Source organism: Sus scrofa, chromosome 6 (assembly GCF_000003025.6).
Source record: "Sus scrofa isolate TJ Tabasco breed Duroc chromosome 6, Sscrofa11.1, whole genome shotgun sequence".
Taxonomy (NCBI): Eukaryota; Metazoa; Chordata; class Mammalia; order Artiodactyla; family Suidae; genus Sus; species Sus scrofa.
The window spans coordinates 37,739,410-37,761,533 of record NC_010448.4 but is presented as its reverse complement, the minus strand read 5'-3'; the positions used below and the strand labels follow the sequence as shown (position 1 = coordinate 37,761,533).

Sequence of the window (22,124 nt, the reverse complement as noted above, 5' to 3'; positions counted from 1 at the left end):
GCTGGCGGCTACAGCTCCGATTGGACCCCTAGCCTAGGAACCTCCATACGCTGTGGATTCAGCCAAAAGAAAAAGAGGAAAAAAAGTCATTCTTGTTGTAGCATATATCACTTCCTTTTTATTGTAAAGTACTGTTTCATCATATAGCACATTTGTTTATCATCAGTTGAGAGCCATCAGGATTATTTCTATTATTAGCTATTATGAATAATGCTGCTAGTACCATTCATGTACGATTTTTGTGTAGATATAGGTTTATCAGTTCTTTTGAGTATATACCTAAGAGTTGAATTGCTGGATCATTGGATCACTCTATGTAACCATTTGAGGAAGTTGGTAGACTGTTTTCAAAGTGGCTTCACCATTTTACATTCCAATCAGCAATGGATGAAGGTTTCAATTTTCCACTTTCCTCAACACTTGTTATTTTGTCTTTTTTATTTTTGCAATCATAGAGTATGTGAAATAGTATCTCATGATTTTTTTGGCCATGCCCACAGCATGCAGAAGTTCCCAGGCCAGTGATCAAACCCATGCCATAGCAGCAACCCAAGGTGCTGCAGTGACAAAGCCAGAACCTTAACCTGCTGTGCCACAGGAGAACTCCTAGTATCCCATGATTTTGATCTGCATTTCTCCAATGACTAACAATGTAGACTATCTTTTCATGTATTTATTGGCAATTTGTATATCTTCTTTAGACAAACTCTATTCAGATCTTATTATACCCATTTTTTTCAAAGTGAAAGGGTTTTTTTTTTTAATTATGTGTAACATAGGCAAGATTTAAGTCAGTAAACTTGGTGTGGTTTTTTTTTTTTTGCTTTTTCTAGGGCCACACCCTTGGCATATGGAGGTTCCCAGGCTAAGGGTTGAGTCAGAGCTGTAGCCACCAGCCTACGCCAGAGCCATAGCAACGCAGGATCTGAGCCATGTCTGCCACCTACACCACAGCTCACGGCAACGCTGGATCCTTAACCCACTGAGCAAGGCCAGGGATCAAACCCGCAACCTCATGGTTCCTAGTCGGATTCGTTTCCGCTGCACCTCGACAGGAACTCCAAGTCAATAAACTTTTAAGTATTCTCTTTCCACTGCTTTCTCCAGTGTTTTTGAGTCATTCCAACTTTTGAGTCGTTATCTTCAAAAGTAGCCCACAGTTCTTTTAGTCAGCCTTCTTTGATCTCAAACGGAATATGGACACACTTCAAACTTTCCTACCTTTGGGACCCAATTTACTCAAGCAGTTCGCTTTACATAAGATTACCTTTAGGGTCAGAAGAGATGGATCCGCCTGGTTCTGAATTTTAGACATCTTCTAAACATGCATTAAGTTCAAATCATATTCACTCCTAATCTATCACACCCTAGAACAGTACAGATCCTTGGGAATATGCCAATACCTAAGATTTAAAAAAAAGATTTGACTGTTAGGTTTTCCATAGTTTACTCAGCAGTTCTTTTTTTTTTTTTTTTGTAGTTCTTTCCCACAGACCTAACATGTAGCTCTTTGTTACTCTGAGGTGTTTCCAACAATGCAGGTTTACAGAAAAAGCCCCATCACAATAGTCTTCAACTATACCTTTTATTTTTTTTCTTTTCTTTTTCTTTTTTTTTTTTTTTTTTTTTTTTTTGGCTGCCCCTCAGCATATGGAGTTCCTGGGCTGGGGATCAGACCCGAACTGCAGTTGTGACCTGCCCAAATCTGTGGCAACAGGGATCCTAACTCACTGTGCCGGGCTGGGGATGGAACCTGCATCCCACCATTCCCAAGACGCCACCAATCTCCCTTGCGACACAGTGGGAACTCCAATATACCCATTTTTTAAATCAGGTTATTTCTCTTTTTACTATTTTACTTCTTTATATCTGGAAACAAGTCCTTCATCGGAAATGTGTTTTGCACATAGTTTTTCCCATTCCGTGAGTTGTCTTTTCACTTTTGATGATATCATTTGCAGCAAAAAGAAAAAAAAAGTTCTGAATTTTCCGATAGTCCAATTTATTTTTTGTTTTGTCACTTGCGCTTTTGGGGTCATATTTAAGAATTCAAGGCCTAAGGTCACAAAAACTTCTATGTTTTTCTTGAAGAACTGTACAGTTTGATTAGCTCTTATATTTAGGCTTGTGATCTTCTTTGAATTTATTTTTGTATATATTGTGAAATAGAGACACAACTTCATTCTTCCACATGTAGATATCCAACAGGATATACTAACATTATTCGTTGAAAAGACTTTCTTTACCATTTAATTTCCTTAAGGACCCTATTTTAAGTCAATTGACAATTTTTCTGGCTATTTTTTGCACATTTGTTTTTCCATGTGAACTTTAAAATCAGTTTGTCTAACTCAGTAAAATAACTTGTTAGAATTTTTATTAGGGTTGCACTGGTTTTATGAATTGGCTTAGAGAAGACTGACAACTTCATGTTTTACCATTTGTTTAAATCCACTTTAGTACCTTTCAAGGGTATTTTAAAATTTCCTTGTATAGGCTTTGTACCTTATTAAATTTATTCCTAAGTGTTTAATCTTCCATTTTGCTGTTATAGATGAGCTTTTCTGTAAAATAATTTTATATTTACAGTTTGTATACAGGCATACCTCAGAAATATTGGTTTGGTTCCAGACCACAGCATTAATGAATATTGCAAGAAAACAAATCACAAGAGTTTTTGGGTTTCTCAGTACATGTTTACAAAGTTATGTTTATATTACACTGCAGCTTATTAAGTGTGCAATAAATAGTATTATGGATAAAAAAATGTATACACCTTAATTAAAAAATACTTTATTGCTAAAAAATGCTAACCATCCTCTGAGCCTTCAGTCATTCTCTGTTTGCTGGTGGAAGGTCTTGCCTGTTGATGTTGATGGCTGCTGACTGAACAGGGTGGTGGTTGCTGAGGGTTGGGGTGGCTGTGGCAATTTTTTAAAATAGGCCAAAAAAGAAGTTTGCTACATCAGTTGACTCTTCCTTTATGAACAATTTCTCTGTAGCATGCAATGTTGTTTGATAACATTTTACTCATAGTAGAACTTCTTTCCAAAACTGGATTCAATCCTTTCAAACTCTGCCTCCGCTTAACTAAGTTTATATAATATTCTAAATTACTTGTTGTCATTTCAACAATCTTCATAGCATTTTGACCAGGAAGGAACACATTCCATCTCCAGAAACCACTTTCTTTGCGCATCCTTAGAAGAAACTTCTCATCTGTTAAAAAGTTTTATCAGGAGATTACAGCAATTCAGTCACATCTTTAAGTTCCACTTCTAATTTTGCAAAAATTACCAAGATGTAACAGAGAGACATGGAATAAGCAAATGCTATTGGAAAAATGACACCAAAAGACTTCCTTGATGTAGTGTGGCCACAAACCTTCAACTTGTAAAAAATGTAGTCATCTGTGAAGCTCTATAAAGTGAGCCACAATAAAATGAGGTATGCCTGTATATGAAAGCTAGCTTTTGTTAATTTTAAATCCTGCTCCTTCACTGAATTCTTTCACTGTCTGGATTAGTTTTATTACCGACTCTCTGGGGTCCAGGTTTACCATGATCTACAAATAGTTATTGTTTTATTTCTTTGTTACTCATTCATATACCTCTTACTCAGTGATATAATTGCCTTGGCTATTTTGCCTCTAATATAACACTGAACAATCGTGGAGACAGTGGAGACACTTGGCTTGTTTCTGATCTCAATGGATATGCCTGTAGTGTTTCCCCGTATAAATAAGATAATGACTTTAACACTAGGAGATATACTTTTATCAAGTTAAAATTTTCTTCAGTCCCTATTTTCTTGAGGGTCTCTATCATGAATGGGTACCAAATTTCGCCAAAGACCTTCTCAGCATCTACAGAGATAACCTTGTGAGATTTTCCTCTTATATTTATCAATATGACACAATATTAATATACTTCCTTATCTTGTACTGATGGAACTCAGGGCAAGCTATCCCCAAGATGTGCCACTCTGCATGTGGATTATTTTGAACTGAAAACAATCAAGACCCAAAAGACTCAGGAAGAACCTTTGAACTTCCCCCTTACTGCCTTAAATAATTTAATGTAGGAAACCTATCCCAAGAAACAGCTATCCCCATGGACAACTATAGTAAAGCATTAGGTGTGGGAGACAGAAACCTTGCAAGGCCCATTCGATCAGAGTCTTCTCTGCATCCCAGTGTCTTTGGGTGGCCAGCAAACATTTGTTTACCAAATATTAACGCTTTTTATCTTCCTCTGAATTACCTTACTTTCCCTTGAAGCTTCAGACGCCCACCTCCTTCTCCTTTGTTGAGAATATACAAATATTCGAATATACAAATATTCGAATATTTGTATATACAAATATACAAATACCTCACTTTGCTTTGCTTTCTGTGTGGACTGCACATGTAATAAGCTTGATTTTCTCCTGTCAGTCTGCCGTATGTCATTTTAATTGCCAGGCAAAAGAACTAAGGGAGGAGTCCCGATGTGGCACCGTGGGTTAATGATCCAGCTTGTCTCTGTGGCATTGCTGGTTCCATCCCCAGCCCGGCTCAGCGGGTTAAGGAACTGGTGTTGCCACAGCTTGGATTTGATCCCTGGCCTGGGAACTTCCATATGCTACGTGTATAGCAGAAAAAGGAAAAAAAAAAAAAAAAAGAAGAAGAAGAAGAACAACTAAGGTGGCTTCCCCTCCCCAATAGTACCAAGTTTGCACTCCTGGAATAAATCCAGTCTCAGAACTTTTACCTTTGCTTTTCCCTGTGCCTAGAATTAGACTTCCCTGGTTTTCATGTTTAGCCCCTTCAGCTATTCAGATCTTACCTCCTCAGAGATGCATTACCTGGCCACTCAAACAAAAGTAGCCTTCCAGTCAACCTCCAGCACAGTACCCTATTCTAATTTCTACCTCGTACTTATTACTAGCTGATATTTTCCCGATATATTCTATATGTATATTCCTATATTTTCCTTTACTGCTGTTGCAGGAAGGGGGACTGCTTCTAGGGTACAAAGTGGGCTCTTGTCTAACACTTGGAAATGAATTGTTGGAGGAGGCATACACACTGACAAAGCAAAAGTGGGGAAGTGGCACCGGGGCAGAGAGCAGAAGGGTAAAAGAACCCAGGAGAACCGCTCTGCCATGTGGCTCAAAGTTTTATAGAGGTGGGGTTAGTTTTTGAGTTTTCTCTGGCCAGTCACCCTGCTCTTTGTCTGACTTAGGGCCCTTCCTGGCAGAACATGCATCTATCTCGCAGCCAAGATGAATTCCAGTAGCAAGGTTTCTGGGTGGTTGGCAGGACATATTATGGGCTGGCATCCTCTCCCTCCTCCTCCCAGTTAGTTTTTGGCAGCAGCACCTTGTTCCTTACTGAGACCTACCAGTTTTAAGGCAACTCATGCGGAGTTCCCGTCGTGGCGCAGTGGTTAACGAATCCGACTAGGAACCATGAGGTTGCAGGTTCCATCCCTGCCCTCGCTCAGTGGGTTAACAATCCGGCGTTGCCGTGAGCTGTCCTGTAGGTTGCAGACTCGGCTCGGATCCCGCGTTGATAGGCCGGTGGCTGCAGCTCTGCTTTGACCCCTAGCCTGGGAACCTCCATATGCCGCGGGAGCGGCCCAAGAAATAGCAAAAAGACCAAAAAAAAAAAACAAAACAAACAAACAAAAAGACAACTCATGCAAGCAGTTAATGATCATGCCTGGCTAAGGTGGGTTATTTCAGTCAGTGGTTCCCTGTAACAGCACTGAACGTGTCCTAGCAGATTACAATACCTGGCCCATGTTATCCACTCAATAAATGTTTGTAATAAATCTACTCACATTTGGAAAAAAAATAAAATAAAAATTTGGAGTTCCCGGAGTTCCCATCGTGGCACAGTGGTTAACGAATCTGACTAGGAACCATGAGGTTGCAGGTTCGATCCCTGGCCCTGCTCAGTGGGTTAACGATCCGGCGTTGCCATGAGCTCTGGTGTAGGTCGCAGACTTGGCTTGGATCTGGCGTTGCTGTGGCTGTGGGGTAGGCCAGTGGCTACAGCTCTGATTACACCCCTAGCCTGGGAACCCCTATATGCCACAGGAGCAGCCCTACAAAAGGCAAAAAAAAAAAAAAAAAGACAAAAAAAAATTTGGAGTTCCCATCTTGGCATAGTGGAAGCGAATCTGACTTGGAACCACGAGGTTGTGGGTTTGATCCTCGGCCTCGCTCAGTGGGTTAAGGATCTGGCCTTGCCATGAGCTGTGGTGTAGGTCGCAGATGCGGCTCAGATCTGGTGTTGCTGTGTCTGTGGCGTAGGCTGGCAGCTGTAGCTCCAATTCGACCTCTAGCGTGGGAACTTCCATATGCCATGGGTGTGGCCCTAAAAAAGACAAAAGACAAAAGACAATAAAAGACAATAAAATAAAATAACTCCCATTTGGGACTCAGTGTTAGAGATCTGATTTTATCACAGAAAAAAAATAACAAAAATCTACCTTCTCAGAATACACTTACTGAATAAATCTAGATTTGTCAAAAGAGAAAGCTATAAATTAATTGAACAAAATAATTGGTATTTTAAAAAATTATATTAATAAAACCAAAGTTCTCTTTCTTTCAGTTAACATTTTCAAATTAAAATTCTCATTAAAATTTGTTACAAATGTATTAGTATTGTAAGGAGTTAACATTTAAATGTTAATAAATCATAAACTGACTTACTGTATCTAATAAAAACCAAAGATATTCAACAGAATTTATTATAACTTCACCAGCCAAAAAAATTTTTAATTCACAAAATTAATTTTAAATTTATATAACAGAAACCATAAAAGAAGGAAAGGTGGTAAACTCTCAAAATTACCTGTAAAAGGTGATGACTTCTCTGAGTGTTTTATTTTTAGAGGTTTCCTCTTAATAAATACATAACCACAGGGACAAGATTTACATGCAACAGGAACCTAGAGAGGAAAAAAAATGAAAAAATTATTCTTTTACTATTTATTAAACTTCTCTAGTGTTGACATTGTCTCTTCAACTAAACAATAAATCAAGGTAGAAATCACATTTATACTTAAAGTCTATCTCCTCATAAAAATTTTTTAAATTAATTTTTTGGTCTTTTTTTTTTTTTTTAGGGCTGCACCTGCAGCACGTGGAGGTTTTCAGGCTTGGGGTCTAATCAGAGCTGTAGCCGCTGGTACGCCACAGCCACAGCAACCCCAGATCTGAGTCGTGTCTGCGACCTACACCACAGCTCATGGCAACGCCAGATCGTTAACCCACTGAGCGAGGCCAGGGATCGAACCTGCAACCTCATGGTTCCTAGTCAGATTCGTTTCCGCTGTGCCATGGTGGGAACTCCTCCTCATAAAAATTATTTGTGATGAGAATCATGTCCTCTTGGAGAACAGACTCGTGGTTGCCAAAGGGGATGAGGAGGGAGTGGGATGGATTGGGCACTTGGGGTTAACAGATGCAAACCATTGCCTTTGGAATGGATGAGCAAGAAGATCCTGCTGTGTAGCACTGGGAACTATATCTAGTCACTTATGATGGAGTATGATAATATGAGAAAAAAAGTATCTATGTGTGTGTGTGTAACTAGGTCACCATGCTATATAGCAGAAAAGTGACAGAACACTGTAAATCAGCTATAATGAAAAAAAATTCATTATATTAAAAAAAAGAATTGTGTCCTTATCATTTTCTAGACCTTTACAGTTCCATGCACATAGTAAATATTTAATTATGTGAGTATCCAGGGGAAGAATGTGACATACAAACCCTGTTTCCTAAAATGTTAATAGCAGAATAGTCAGCATTGCAGAACAGGCCAACAGCTTCTCATTCTGGGATTAATGTGATAACATACTCTCCAATCCCTTTCTTCTAGTCTAATGTTGCCAAAGGAGTTCCCGTTGTGGCATAATGGAAATGAATCTGACTAGGAACATGAGGGTGTGGGTTTGATCCCTGGCCCCACTCAGTGGGTTAAGGATCCAGCATATAGGTCTCAGATGCAGCTCTGATCTGGTGTTGTTGTGGCTGTGGCGTAGGCCAGCAGCTATAGCCCCAGCCTAGGAAACTCCATATGCCACAGGCGTGGCCATAAAAAGCAAAAAAAAAGCAAGCTTTCATTTGAAAATGAAATATAAACATCTATGTGAATACAGCCAAATATTTATCCATTTAGAAAACTATTGTTACAAATAGGCAGCAGTACTTTGCTGTTGCTGTTAACTGCACTACTTCAATCTTCCTGCACAACAAGGTTTCATCCCAATTTTTGGAGTGGTTTTTTTGGGAGGTTTTTTTTTGTTTTTGTCTTTTTAGGGCCACACCAGCGGCATATGGAGGTTCCCAGGCGAGGGGTCGAATCAGAGCTGTAGCTGCCAGCCTACGCCACAGCCACAGCAACACCAGATCTGAGCCATGTCTGAGACCTACACCACAACTCATGGCAACACCAGATTCTTAACCCACTGAGAGAGGCCAGGGATCGAACCTGTGTCCTCCTGGATACTAGTCAGATTCACTTCGGCTGGGCCACGACGGGAACTCCATCATTTTTGACTGTTAAAAAAATAAGTAAATTTATCTTTTAAATCCAAATTATTATAAAAGCAGAAATTACAATAGTTAAGGAAATAAAAAAATAAGCCAATTACGATCTGAGTCTTCTGACTATGGCTCCAAGTTTAATACAAATAACTGTATATAAAACTCTTTCAAAAAGTTAATTTTGCCAGCCAGATCATAACACAGAACTTTCCAACTTTCTCTGCTGAATAACCTTAAATCTCCATGCTCTGCAAATTTCTGATAACATAGTTGCAGTTAGCCCCTCCCACTGAGGAAGCAAATACTGAACTCTCTTCCTCTGTTACTTTTATAGCTTCTAAAATAAACTGTTGACTTAATCATTTGAGGAAGAAGTGGCCAAACAGGTGCACTTAATTACAAAATTATCACCTACTGCCAAAAAAATAATTCACTTGAGGATTATTAGTGACTTGCAAACAAATCATTGTTTCTAGATAAGCAAGAACTAAGTTATAGTGTATGATTTAGTGCAGCAGGTTAAAAACCCCTCAGGAATTTTGGACCATATTTACCTACATATTTATAAATTCACCATATATTTATCCTGTCCTTCCACATTTACATTTTTTCTTAATTTCCATAGGCTATAAATTTAGATCGACCGATACAATACTAATAATATAAAATTATGTTTACTCCTACAACATCGTAGTTCATTTCACTACATTAAAGTCTGCAGTTCCTTTGCCACTGTTTCTTCAGAGCCCTTCAGATCTTGTCTTCCTCGGACGTCCTGTGTGGCTCACAACAGAACTACTCGGCACTGCTTCGACAGAGCTCGTCTTGGTTGTTTTTGTCTATCTTGTGTAACTGTTAAGTTCATGTAGTTTTCTGCTCTTTTCCTGATCTGTAGCTTTCAACTTCTCATGTTCTACTCTCAGACATTCGTGTTCTAGCATAATTTTCTAGTTTTGGTCTTGAAGATCAGTAATTAGCTTTTCTTCTGCCTCAACTTCACCTCTCAAACTACCCATTTGTTTCTGATGAGTTTCTCTGTGGTTTTGGATCTACTGTTCAACAGCTTGCTTAACTTCATTTGCAGTCTGAACCTTATTTAAGTGCTCCTTTTCCGTTTCATGTACTTTTCTCTTGTGCTCAAAGCTGGACTAGCTCCTCAGTGAGAGAATCGACAGACACCTCCAGTTGTCTTTTCTTTTGCTCCATATTTTGAAGGTATTCAGTCAATGATTTGATTTCAGCTCCAGGTTGAGAGATATGAAGCTGGCATGCTGCTAACTCCTTTTCATTTTCTTCTTTTTTTGTTGCTCTCAGTTTGTGTGCTTTCTGTTTGCAGCATTTCACCACTGTTTTAACTTCTGACCTCATTTTGCTAATGTAGAGCCAATGCAACAGTGAACTCTTCATCTATCATGCCAGCGTAGCCCTTCCCTGGCGAGGGGGTGGCCAGAGACCCAGGTTTCAGCACCTGCGAAGGCACCGCCATCCGTAGGCTCATTTCCGAACCATCACACTGCCCTCCTTCGTCTTAACATTCCCCTCAACATCCCGAGGCAACTACTGATCAGCTTTGTGTCACCATAGATTAGTCTGAATTTTCTAAAGTTTTATATAAATGGAATCATAAGGACCTACTCTTTCCTCTTTTCATTTAGCTTCTTTCACTCTGAATAATTATTTTGAGATTTGTCCATGTTTTGATGTAGTAAGTTCATTCCTTCTACAGCTAGATACTATTCCATGTAAGGATATGGCACAATTTATCAACAACTGCTCATGTACATATGGACTATCCAGTTTTCAGCCATTACAAAGTTGCTATTAATATAGAAAGTACAGGTCTTTGGATAGATATACACTTTCTTAACGGCTGGATCATATAGTAGGAAATATTTAACTTTCTAAGAAAACCACTAAACTATTTTCCAAAGTGGTTGTACCATTTTACATTCCCACCAGCAACACTTGGTAGGTTCAGTCCTTAATTCTAGCCATTTAAGTAGGGTAGTAGGAGCTGAATGTGATAATATGCATATCCCTAATGACTAATGATGTTGAACATTTTTTTTCATGTGCTTATCGCCATCTATAGGACTACTTGGAGAAGTGTCAGTTCAAATTTTCATGTTTTAATTGGACTGTTTTCTTTTTATTGAACTTTGTGTCCTTTTTATATTCTGGATACAAGGCCTCTATCAGTGGCTTTCACAACACAGAGTACTAACCACTATACAATCAGGGCATATCAGTGGCTTTCAAAGGGCATAAGTTTTATTATTTACTTATTTATTTATTTATTTATTTATTTTGTTGTTTTAGGACCACACCCATGGCATATGCAGCTTCCCAGGCTAGGGGTCCAATTGGAGCTGTAGCCACCGACCTACGCCAGAGCCACAGCAACGAGGGATCCAAGCCATGTCTGCAGCCTACACCACAGCTTATGGCAACACCAGATCCTTAACCCACTGAGAGAGGCCAGGGATTGAACCCACATCCTCATGGATGCTAGTTGGGTTTGTTCATCGCTGAGCCACAAAGGGAACTCCAAGTTTTAATTTTGATGAAGTCCAATTTTTCACTTCTTTTCTTTTATGGGTCATGCTTATGGTGTGTAATTAACAAATATTTGCCTAATGAAGATTTTTTTAGTATTTTCTGGAAATGTTATAGTTTAAAACAAATCAAAATGTACACTTGAAAATGGTTAAGAATGGAGGAAAGGGAATCCTCCTTTTGTTGGTGGGAATGTAAATTGGTACGACCACTATGGAGAACAGTATGGAGGTACCACAGAGAACTAAATATAGAACTACCATATGACCCAGCAATCCCACTCTTGGGAATATATCCAGACAAAACTTTCCTTGAAAAAGATACATGCACCCATATGTCCACTGCAGCACTATTCACAATAGCCAAGCTATAGAAGCAGCCTAAATGTCTATTGACCGATGAATGGATTAAGATGTGATATACATACACAATGGAGCACCACATAAAAAAGAACAAAATAATGCCATCTGCAGCAACATGTATGGAGCCAGAGACTCTCATACTTGTATGGCAGCTGCCCAGCAGCCCTGCACCGCAGGGTATCAGCTCTAGCGACAGCCCTGTGGCTGTAGTGCACCAGCTCCACAACCTCTGTGGCTGCAGTGTCTCCTCTTTCACCCAGCAAGAAACCAAGCAAGCACTCGGAGAGTTGGAGAACTCAGGTTTATTACACTGATGGGCTCAGAGGAGATCGCTCTCCGGAGTCTGAGCCCCAAAGAAGGGTTTCACAAGGCTTTTATGGGCTACCTCTTCCAGGTCCATGCTTGGGACCGGAGTGAGGTCAGGCAAGGTAGTAGATGCGGAAGCCAGCTTACAGAAGCAGATGTGTGGGGCGGGGTGGTTAGGGGCAGTTGGCTGGACTTTGCTTAGTCATCATGGCCAGGGTCTCTCCTACAATACTAAGTGAAGTCAGAAAGAGAAAGACAAATACCATATGATATCACTTATATCTGGAATCTAATATATGGCACAAACGAACCTTTCCACAGAAAAGAACAGACTTGTGGTTGCCAAGGCGGAGGGGGAGAGAGTGGGATAGGTTGGGAATCCGGAGTTAATAGATGCAACCTATTGCCTTTGGAATGAAAAAGCAATGAGATACTGCTCTATAGTACTGAGAACTATATCTAATCACTTAGGATGGAGCATGATGGAGGATAGTGTGAAAAAAAGAATGTATATATGTATGTATGACTGGGTCACTTTATTGTACTGTAGAAAATTGACAGAACACTGTAAACCAGCTATAACAGAAAAAAATTAAAATCATTTAAAAATGGTTAAGATGATAAAGTTTATGTCATATGTATCTCACAATAAAGACAAGTGGGAGGATTCCCACTGTGGTGCAGCAGAAACGAATCCGACTAAGAACCATGAGGTTGCGGGTTCAATCCCTGGCCTTGCTCAGTGGGTTAAGGATCCAGCATTGCCGTGAGCTGTGGTGTCAGTTGCAGATGCAGTTCAGATCCCGCATTACTATATGGCTCTGGCATAGGCCAGCGGCTACAGCTCCAATTAGACCCCTAGCCTGGGAATCTCCATATGCTACAGGTGCGGTCCTAAAAAGATAAAAGAAAAAAAAAAAAGACAACTAGGGAAAAAGTTTTGTTTTGGGGGGGTTTTGCATATGCATATAAATGTTCCAGCATCATTTGTGGGGGGAACAAGTATACTTTCTCTGCTACTGTGCTCACCCACAGAGATGAAAAGACCTCTCCAAAATTTGGTTCAGATTTTGACCCTGATGATACCAGCCATGCACATGGAGGGTATATAAAGGCTTTCATAATGAGGTTTTTGGAGGATAGGAGGGAAGACTCCCAAGGAGGTCCAAAAATGGCTTGAGAGAGCAGGGAAAGGAGACTGGCCTTGTTTTTATTGCGTTTATGGGAAGGGACTAGGGTGAGGGTTTCTGCATGTAAGCAGCTGTGGCTGACATGGTTTGAACCTTCTCACTAAAGGAGAGACCACCTGAGCTTTCTTATCAACTTCCCCAGATATGGGACAGAAAGGGAAAGAAGTGCTGGGTCTTCAAAGCTGTTAACAATCAAAGATCAAAAGGCAGAGATAGGCATTTTATTACAAATCACTCCTGATGTTTAACTGATGACATTTCACTTAATTGAAGGTGAACTTGTTTAAGCAAGCTATCTTGGCACTATGTGAGGTTGGTAGCTTGAGACTAATAAAGGTGAGAACTCCACTGAATGCCTTGTTCAGCAGCTCAGCATTGTGCACTCTGAGAAGTAAAATGAGTGCTTTGGTCACCACAGATAATGTCTGGAACACCAAAAGGGACATGGGATATCTTGGTGAGGCCTTGTGTTGTGGCTTTGGTACATGCAGAGAAATGTTTGGTTAATATTCCGGGTGTCTTATGAGGCAAGAGATTCCAAGAATTCTTTTAACCCAAAGGTGCAACCTTGGGTAAGGAGCTGCTGCAGCCACTGGCAGGACCAGAGAGCCAGACCACTGGCAATGGCCCAAGAGTCAGTTAAAAATATGCAGAAGGAAGGGACTGCTGGCCAGAGGACCTAGTGCTAAGATAACTGCGTGAAGTTTGGCCTGTAATGCTGACCCCTGGGATCCTGTCCTTGATCAGGAACACCCTGCTTAAGGGATAAACAACAACAGCCTTCCCATGGGCTCCATCAACTGTGATACCATCCCAAACTTTACAAAGTCCCTTTCGTGTTCCCTCAGTTGATCCCAAGGGGCTCCCCAAGTATCTAAGGGGTCCAGTAGAGGGGTGATATCTTCCAGCACTACGGCATCAGGCAAAGGTCTAAGGACAAGGGAGACCAAACCCTCCTGCAGATGGGATATGCCAGAGAGTTCAGGTTTGGCTACATACTGCAGGTAGGTACTCAAAAGAAGCACCTACAAAAACAAAAGGTTTTGGCAAGGAAGCCTTGATGACTGTACTGAGTTTACAGGGTATTGCTTCCATGACCCAAGGTACAATAGGCAGCTGAGGAGGAAGGATCACAGGCTCAGGCCCTATAAGAGCCTCTAATTTCCAGGAAAATCAATATGTAGCCAGCAATGACTGCTAATAGTATATAGCATGGGGTCAAGAAGGGCAAGTTTCAGAGTTCCCATCATGGCACAGTGGTTAATAAATCCAACTAGGAACCATGAGGTTGCGGGTTCGATCCCTGCCCTTGCTCAGTGGGCTAACGATCCGGCATTGCCGTGAGCTGTGGTGTAGGTCGCAGACGCGGCTCAGATCCAGCGTTGCTGTGGCTCTGGCGTCGGCTGGCAGCTACAGCTCCGATTCGACCCCTAGCCTGGGAACCTCCATATGCCATGGGAGCGGCCCAAGAAATGGCAAAAAGACAAAAAAAAAAAGACCAAAAAAAAAAAAAAGGCAAGTTTCTTGCATCAAAAGCTTACAGACAATGTATGGCCATAATGGGTGGTCTAGAGGCTTCAGGAAGCATAGGAGGAGGCTGCTAAAGCCTCTACAGTGAAGAGGTTTTTGGAGCACTAAAGTGAGTGCCTATTTTTTGTTTTTTGTTTTTTTTGCCATTTGGACAAATTCTAGAGCATTTTGTTATAGGGTCTCCATTCAAGGTATCTGTAAGTAACAGCATAAATGGGCATAAGTAAAACATGTAAATGAAGAATATTTTGTCTTGAAAACCCCAAAGAGCCCAAAAGATAGTAGGCTTGTTTAAACACTGCTGAGAGGGTCAATAGCTATTTCTTGATAGTATCAGGGATAGGGCTCTCCTAGCTAACCGAATAATTTTTCAAGAAATTAACCAAGATGGGAGTTCCTGCTGTGGCGCAGCAGAAGCAAATATGACTAAGAACAATGAGGTTGCAGGTTCACTCCCTGGCCTCACTCAGTAGGTTAAGCATCCGGCGTTGCCGTGAGCTATGGTGTAGGTTGCAGACTTGGCTTGGATCCTGTGTTGCTGTGGCTGTGGCGCAGGCTGGCAGCTGTAGCTCTGATTCGACCCCTAGCCTGGGAACCTCCGTATGTCACAGGAGTGGCCCTAAAAAGCAAAAAAGAAAGAAAAGAAGAAAGGAAGGAAGGAAGGAAGGAAGGAAGGAAGGAAGGAAGGAAGGAAAGAACGAAAGAAAGAAAGAAAGAAAGAAAGAAAGAAAGAAAGAAAGAAAGAAAGAAAGAAAGAAAGAAAGAAAAGAAAAGAAAAGAAAAGAAAGAAATTAACCAAGATGGCAGGGCCTTGTACTATGGTCTTATGTGTGGGACAATGGCCTGTGCCCTTTTAGTGAAATCCTTTGTATTTGTATAGCTGAATGAGTGTGTCAAATCAATCCCTTTGGAGAAGACTGACATCACTGTAATGTCATACCTGTGCTTCTGGAGAAAGCTAGATACTTAGGATCTTCCTTATAAAGAGTGTGTGAAGGCAGGGCTATTGAGGTACCCATAGGCAGCCAGGTAAAGGTACGTTCTTTTGAAGGTGAAGGCAAACTATGGATGAGAGATTCTTGAAATAGACACTGACAAGAACATGTTAGTCAAATTTATGCAAAGCATTTATGAGATAGTGATTGGAAAGAGTAATTTCAATAATATTGACTACAGAGGCCTAACAGGACCACGGCATTAAGGTTGTGGTAATTCACTGTGAGGCACCATTGATTCTTTACAAGTTTAAAAGTCAGGTAATACTGGGAGTTTCCGCTGTGGCACAATAGGTTAAGCATTGTCTCTGCAGCAGCTCTGGTCGATGCTGAGGCACAGGTTTGCTCCCTGGTCCAACATAGAAGGTTAAGGATCTGGCATTGCCACAGCTGTGGTGTAGGTTGCAGGTAAAATTGGGCTATTAAATGCAGCAGTGAAAATAATCACCCTTGCTCTAAGTAAGTCCTGTATAATGGGTTTCAATTTATCAGGGCTCTGTTTTAATTTATATTGAACCACATTACCTTTTTTTTTTTTCTCTCTTCATATTTCTTTTGTCTTTTTTTCTTTTTTTTTTTTTTTTTTTGTCTTTTGTTGTTGTTGTTGTTGCTATTTCTTGGGCCGCTCCCGCGGCATATGGAGGCTCCCAGGCTAGGGGTTGAATCGGAGCTGTAGCCACCGGCCTACGCCAGAGCCACAGCGACACAGGATCCGAGCTGCGTCTGCAACCTACACCACAGCTCACGGCAACGCCGGATCCTTAACCCACTGAGCAAGGGCAGGGACCGAATCCGCAACCTCATGGTTCCTAGTCGGATTCGTTAACCACTGCGCCACGACGGGAACTCCCACATTACCTATTTTTTTTTCTTTTTTTTTAGGGCCGCACTTGCAGCACATGGAAGTTCTCCAGGCTAGGGGCCAAATCAGAGTCACAGCTGCTGGCCTATGCCACAGTCACAACAACACAGGATCCAAGCCATATCTGTGACCTACTCCACAGCTCACAGCAATGCCGGATCCTTAACTCACTGAGCAAGGCCAGGGATCAAGCCTGTGTCCTCAGGGATAGGATATTAGTTGGATTCATTTTTGCTGTGCACAACAGGAACTCCCCACACTAATGATTTTAATGGGAGTGGGGGAGGAGTCTGAGAGGTCCCATTTGGTCAAGCTAATTGTTAGCGCCATAGACTTACCTACAATGTTATTACTTAACAGGTCAGAGCACCCACACCCACTATGGGATATTTTAGGGCAATAGACATGACTGTACGGAATTTAGGCAAAGCAATAGTTCTGATGGTTAAAGTGAGTCACATGTATTTCTTCTCTCCATGTGGTAACTCTCCTAAAAGTTTTTAAACTTAGTGGGATTCTAGGTATGCTTGTAATCTTGTCCCAGTATTAATTAAGGCCGTGAAGGGTGCCAATTGGTATACTTTGGCAGATGTAAAAGTCAACTTAGAACCTGCGTTGCAGAGGCACAAAGGGCAATCAGGACCCTTTTATCTTTTCATTGCACAAAACCTAATAGGAAATTCTGGACCTATTTCAACTTTTTGTTTCCTTGGTCTCTCTGACCAAGTTCCGTCTCCCTCAATTCAGAGCACCGGCCTTGTTACTGCTGAGTTTCCTGTCCCTGTGCCACAGCCCAGAATTCTCCAGGCAGTCAGCTAGGGCAATCACAGGGCTCACCTAATCTGTTTCTCAATTCTCAGCGTTATTATCCTTCTTTGCTTCAAGTGTCTTGAAAACCATGGTCTCAAATGTTTCATCTGTTTTTTAGGGTTTTTAAGGGAGGAGAAGAGATCTAGTTTTTTATCACATTGTTTTTGCTTTACTTTTTATTTAAGGAAATTATAGATTCACAATTAGTTAAAAGAAATACCACAGCAAGAGCTTTTATACACTTTGTCTAGTCTCCCCCAATAGTAAGATTCTGCAAAACTAGAGTTTAATATCAAGACCAGGATACTGATATGATACAATTTGCTGTGATCTTATTCAGATGTTTCATCACATTTTAGCACTTAAATCCCCTTGGGGTGTTGGGGGTGGGGGACTTCTGAAGAGATACTGCCCCAAAACAATTTCACTAATGATGATCCTTGAATCAAGGAAGTATTCACCAAAAACCAGAAATGATTTTCAACAAAATAGTACAGCAAGAATAAGTTCAGACAGAAAACTGTAATTCCATATGTAAAAAAAGTCTACTCTCCTACTGTTTTTCTAGCATGAAGCTTAGCTGTAGTGCTTTACATTCTTGTATTTTCAAGATCTCTCAAATTCTAAAACATAAACCTTTCATATAAAACTAATTAACACTAACCAAGATAACTAAAATTCTGGTAGAATTCTTTTCAGTAAAAAAAACTGAAAAAGCAGACTTCTAGCTTGTATTTAAGAGGAAAATATTTGATAACTGACTTCTAAAACACAACTGGACTCCAGATATTACCAAGTCCATATTTTGTTAAATATATTGTGAGATTCCTTCAAATCACAAAGAAGTGAATTTTCTTTTTTTTTTTTTTTTTTTTGTCTTTTTGCCTTTTCTTGAACTGCTCCTACCCTACAGCAACATGGGATCCAAGCCACATCTGTGACCTACACCACAGCACACACACGGCAATGCCGGGTCCTTAACCCACTGAGCAAGGGCAGGGATCGAACCTGAAACCTCAAGTTCCTGGTCGAATTCGTTAACCACTGAGCCACGATGGGAACTCCAACAAAGATGTGAATTTTTTTAAAAAGAAAAATACACTACAGACAGGTATGTTTGTCATTTTGTCAGTTTACATCTTTGTTCAAAACAAGTTCAAAGGTATTAATTCATTTATTTAAAATCAAACATATCACCAAGAAAATCATAAATCAGAACAAGCAAAGACTGTTTTGGTCAAATGAGAAAAATGCACAAATAATCACATTCAATTAATAGGTTGATTTCTACTAGTTAATGAAAATGTTTAGTGTAACATTCCTGGGAACTGAGCTAATTATCATCTCTAAGACAAATCAACAAGCAACTAGTGCCTCCACCAAATCCACTTATAAAAATAGAGCTTGCTGTAGAAACAATTGTCAATTGGTTGGACAAGCTGAATACTATTAATCCAAGAGTTAATTATAATACAATTTGTACTCTGTGTTGAAGATTGCCAATGAATTGCTCCAACTGTTGGATTTCCAGGATTAAAAAAAAACAAAAAAACCTCAAAATATCATTTACTGATAACATCATTTGTGGGAATACCACATCAACTGAGTCCTCGAATGTAGACTGTTTTTACATTTTTCCAAATAAAACTGTAAACAAACTATAAGGAAAAAGTCCTTGTCTTATTTTGTTTACTAGATTTAAAGGAGCTATAAAATAACCACATTATCAATAACTCATTCCAATCCTTTATTACAGAGAGAAATTACTGAAAATCACAGTCAGTAAACATAATATGACTGCTCTGTCAAATAAAACATTCTCCAACATACAAACACACAGCAAAACACTCTAACGTAGTAACTAAAACAACAAATACACAAAAAAATACTAGAAATGGAGTTCCCACTGTGGCTCAGTGGTAATGAACCCCACTAGTATCCATGAGGACAAGGATGTGATCTCTGGCCTCTATCAGTGGGTTAAGGATCCGGCAGTGCCGTGAGCTGTGGTGTAGGTCACAGATGAGCCTCGGATCTGTGTGGCTGCGGCTGTGGTGTAGGCTGGCAGCTGCAGCTCTGATTTGACCCCTAGCCTGGGCTTCCACATGCCATAGGCGCAGCCCTAAAAAGATAAAAAAAAAAAAACAAAAAAAAAACCAGAAAGAACAAATACTGTATGATTTCACTTATACCAGGTAACTAGAATGGACAAATTCATAGAGAGAAGGTAGAACAGAAGCTACCAGGTGTTTGGGGGGAGTGGGGAATGGGGAGTTATTGTTTAAGGGGTACAGAGTTTCAGCTTGAGAATAATAAAGTTCTGGAGACTGGTAGTGAGGCTTGCACGACACCATGAATGCACGTAATTAATGCCATTGACCTGTACACTTTAAAATGGTTAAAATAGGAGGAGTTCCCGTAGTGGCACAGTGGTTAACAAATCTGACTAGGAACCAGGAGGTTGCAGGTTCGATCCCTGGCCTTTCTCAGTGGGTTAAGGATCCAGCATTGCCATGAGCTGTGGTGCAGGTCGCAGATGTGGCTTGGATCTGGTGTTGCTGTGGCTGTGGTGTAGGCCAGCAGCTACGGCTCCAGTTAGACCCCTAGCCTGGGAACCCCCATATGCCGTGGGAAGCAGCCCTAGAAAAAAGGGAAAAAGACAAAAATAAAATAAAATAAAGTGGTTAAAATAGCAAATTTTATGTTATGCAGATTTTATTTAAAATTTTTAAATGCTAGAAGGCTAACAATTTTGAATACTATCCACCCATAAGGACTCAGTAAACTCTGAGTTATATAAATAACAGATGTGAAACACCCTGGAAGTGAAAAGCACTGATGGTAAACAAGACTTCTCAACTTTGGCACCATTTTGTTTGGGACCAGTAACTTTGCTTTGCATAGTAGGATGTTTACCAGCATCCCTGGCCTCTTCCCAGTAAATGTCAGTATCACTGCCCATCCAATTGTGACAACCAAAAATCTCTCCAGACTTTGCTGAATGTCTCCGGGGAGACACAATCAGACCTAGCTCAGGACTAACTACTGATTTAGAGGATTCGGAACTACATTTTTAGTACAGGCCTGCACAGAGAATTTTATAAAGAAATTGAAATATTCTACCTCTTTCCTGTTTATAGTATTTCTATGTTTCTAGTTTCTTTAAAAAAAGGATAATATATTCCAGTGGGAAAATTCCTTCAAACTTTAAAGATTTTTTGTATTACATATAAAATACATATAAAAATTTAATATGACATACTTCAGGTATTGTAGAATCATTGCAGTATTCTAATATGCAATATTCTTTTTATTTTTTGACTGCACCTGTGGCATGTGGAAGTTCCCAGGCCAGAGACCCAAGCCACAGCAGTGACAATGTCCTTAACTGTCAGGCCACCAGAGAACTCCTGATGTGCAACATGCTAATATTCTAATTTGTTGTGTAGTCAAAAAAAAAAAAAAAGCAAGGAACAAAACATAGCTTTCTGGTTTCCCTTTTTTTTTATATCTTAAAGAATTGTTTCTTAATCAAGTTTTTATAAAACTTAACCTATAAAAAATTAGAACCTTAGGAGTTCCTGTCATGGCTCAGCAGTTAACGAACCCGACTAGTATCCACGAGGGATGTGGGTTCAATCCCTGGCTTCTCTCAGTGGGTTAAGGATCCGGCATTGCCATGAACCATGGTATAGGTCACAGGCACAGCTCTGACCCCATGTTGCTGTGGTTGTGATGAAGGCCAGCAGCCACAGCTCCAATTGGACCCTAGGCTGGGAACCTTCATATGCTATAGGTATGGCCCTGAAAAGACAAAAAAAGACAAAAAAAAATTAGAACCTTAACTTAATATTACTTTCTTCAATTAATTTTACTGAAAGAAAATAGCACAATTAGGAATCAACAAAAGTTTGATGAAATCCTCATGAATATTCCCTTAAGTATTTACCTTAAAAATTGAAACAAGGAGTTCCCTGGTGGTGCAGTGGAGAAAGGATCCAGCGGTACTACTGCTGTGGCTCAGGTTGCTGCTGTGGCACAGGTTCAGTCCCTGGCTCAAGAACTTCCACATGTTGCAGGTACAGCCAAATAAATAAATAAAAATTGAAATAACGTTTTTCAATTTATGTAATATTTGTTATATCCAAAAGAATACAAGTAACATAATTAATTAGCTCTTTCCAAATGACACTGAGCTCTTCTTAACTTCTGGTTGTTCTTATATTTTCTTTTCAATCTTTAAGCATATTAAAAACAGGCTGGTCTGGGAGTTCCTGTTGTGGCTCAGTGGTTAACAAATCTGAGTAGGAACCATGAGGTTGTGGGTTCAATCCCTGGCCTCGCTCAGTGGGTTAAGGATCTGGTGTTGCCGTGAGCTGTGGTGTAGGTCACAGACACAGCTTGAATCCCATGTTGCTGTGGCTCTGGTGTAGGCCGGTGGCTACAGCTCCAATTAGACCCCTAGCCTGGGAACCTCCATATGCCGCAGGTGCGGCCCTAGAAAAAACAAAAAAAATAAAAAATAAATAAAAACAGGCTTTTTTTCCTGAAAGATTATTTTATGCCAAGTGAAACGGATCAATTTATAATAGTTTGTGGCCTGAAGAAAGTGAATATTATGTATACAATGTAAACCTAACTTTTACTTAATTAACCAGAACAAATGAAAACATTTTAGACATTGAAATTATTTCTTCCAAAGTACAATTAGTCAAGTCAATTATGCCAAAACATAATAAATTTAATTTTAAACTAAGAAGAGAAATAATCCCTTACTTTGGAAAACCTCACCAAACCCTTTTTATACTATATACTGGTGGTACTAGAACAACATTAACTCTTGTTTACTCTTTCTCTGATTGCATTTCTACCACTATCCATAAACCGTATTTGTATAAAACACAATACAGATTTGGTTATTCCACAAGACTGCTCCCAAACAATGTACTAAAATCGCCTTAAAAAA

At 40.1% G+C, this 22,124-nt stretch overlaps 1 long non-coding RNA gene across 2 annotated transcripts in view; it reads right to left on the bottom strand.

Annotated features, from left to right (window-relative positions):
- The window catches only part of LOC102166340, a 36,771-nt gene continuing 15,649 nt past the window's right edge, over window positions 1,003-22,124 (bottom strand). Inside the window, exons 2-3 of one of the 2 annotated variants that reach the window (XR_002344616.1) lie at window positions 6,848-6,944; window positions 1,003-3,219 (exon numbers count right to left, since the gene is read on the bottom strand). This is a non-coding gene — a long non-coding RNA (UPF0547 protein C16orf87). The remainder of the gene's footprint in view (window positions 3,220-6,847; window positions 6,945-22,124) is intronic. The other variant, XR_002344617.1, reaches the window with a different exon arrangement.